Here is a 2,271-nt window from a genome sequence, read left to right on the forward strand (position 1 = left end):
CCTCTCACCCCTTTCCCATTGTTCCCCCAAACCTCCGCTGCCCCCAGCTCGGTTTGGGGGTGACCCACCCCTTTCCCATCGTGTCCCGGCCCGGCCCTGCTCACCCGAGAGCTCCCGGCCCGCGGCCGCACGGACGGAGGTGGAGGAGGAGGAGGAGGAGGGACAGAGAAGGAGGAAGAGGAGGGATGGAGGAGCTGGAGCCGGCAGAGGAGGCACTGCGTGACTTCACTGCTCTCTGGATCTGCAGCTCCTTCGCCCCGGGACCATCGCCCCCGTATCCTGTGGGTGACCGGGGAGGGGGAGCGCGCCCCAAATATCCTGGGCGGTTTTTTTGAAGCGGGGAGGGATGTTTGGAGCTCACAGAAAATATATTTATGGCTCCCGGGGCTTTTTTCTGTCGGGGCCGGGCAGCTTGATGTTTGGATCTGGCAGGGCTCCAGAGCTGAGGTGCAGATGCCCCTCAAGGGGACATGGGGGGTCCCCGGGAGGTGTTTTTGGGGGTCCCGGTGGCGGTGCCGGCAGAGCCCCGGCGGGAGGCGGGTCCCCCCGCGGTGGGGTTGGGCTTCCTTAAGTTGGTGCGTGTCTCTTTGGTGCTGACCCTGCCCGCCAGCTAAACCCTGCGGGCCCCATAGAACCAAAGGTGCCCTGGGAGCCTGCAGGGCCTTGTGGAGCCAGGGGACCGCAGTGACACTGTGGATCTCCTCTCTGCACAACTGTTTTTCAAACCGCAACATCAGTAATTGCTGCCACGCCATAGGCTTAAATAATCCACTCTGTTCACTATTGTTTCAAAGGATGACTTTGATTTCTCCTTGACAATCTGCATCAATTCCTTCTCCCATGACATCAACGCTTTTCAAGGCCAAGCTCCAGTGAGCAGTTCTCAAACCTCCAGTGTCCTGGAGAAATCTGACTTCCTATTCCTGTATTGATAACTCTCATTTGCTTCTGATTTGTCCTAATTAATTCTAATGCATGAAGGTCCAGCCCTGCAGCCTCTGGGGTGGCCCTGTCAGGGGCCATCACACCCAGAACAATTTCCCCAGAAGTCAAAGTCTCACTGTGCACGGTTGTATTCGCAAACTGGGCGCAGCTGTGCACATCCAGGGGTTTCCATTTCCCCACTGGGTCCATTGTTAAGGGTATGGAGAACATCTGTGGGATGGGTTCTCCATCAGGACAGGTTCCCATCTCCTCATTTTTTCACCTGCTCCTTCAACTGCCCCTTTGTCTGTTTGATGATCCTGCAGCTTGTGAATAGTCTGGTACATGAAAACACCAGCAGTCCAAATCACTGTATTTTCACAGTAACAGACAAAGCATTCCACACCACAGTATCAGCAAACCCCATAAAAATCGCCAATTTCATCCCTTCCTCCTTTATTCCTTGCAAGCAGTCTCACAAAGTTTAGCACTGACATTTGAGTCGTGGCCAATGCTTTTCTGTAGGGTATTTAGTGTCACATCCCTGATCAGCCAAAGGTGGCAAATCAGTATTGTCAGCATTACTGCACATTATTATTATTATTGTTTCACATATAGAGATAGAGATATAGATAGAAACACAGATTTAGACATAGTGTAACACGAGGCTGGTGGGTTGGAGACAGACACACCACACAGTATCTTCTTGAGTTCTGACCAACAGCCACAATTTATTGTTCCAAGCTCCCTTTTATGGTGAGTTTGTATTTCCCGGGCTTGGAAAGCCAACTGGTTGGGAATCTCTGCACTGCCCACATCTCTGGCCAGGGGTGTGTCTGCAGCCAGGGCTTGGATGGGCTTGGCTGAGCTCTTTGTTCCCCCGGGGACTTCTAGAACAAGCCAGGTCAGCCCAGTTGGGTCTGTTATGATCAGACTCATTATGCCCAGCTGTGAACCAGCTGGACCCTGCTACATCTCCTGCCTTTGCTTTTATTAAAATGCAGATTGTTTTCCGTTATCCCATTTGCAAGGGCCCTTTTGCAGACAGGGTAACACAAGACAGCATGGGTTTAATTTGAAGGAGGTTTTGACAAACTTAATTCTGCTCAGCCAGTGATGTGTCCCATGTACCACTGGAGCTGCAGCACTCACTCCCAGGAGCTGTCAGGCGAGATCACAATCTTCCGGGCTGGCGTGTTACAGGTTAACTGCTTATGGTTCCAAACTACAACTTAACACTAAAACAAGAAAACGTTCAACTTTTAAAACCCTGAGAAAAACCAATTAACAGAATTAACAAGATTAACAATTAACAGAAAAACAATTTGTAAACAGAAAAAACCACTC

Source organism: Chamaea fasciata, unplaced genomic scaffold, assembly GCF_029207755.1.
Source record: "Chamaea fasciata isolate MVZ Bird 193981 ecotype frontalis unplaced genomic scaffold, bChaFas1.0.hap1 SCAF_33, whole genome shotgun sequence".
In the NCBI taxonomy this organism is placed as follows: Eukaryota; Metazoa; Chordata; class Aves; order Passeriformes; family Sylviidae; genus Chamaea; species Chamaea fasciata.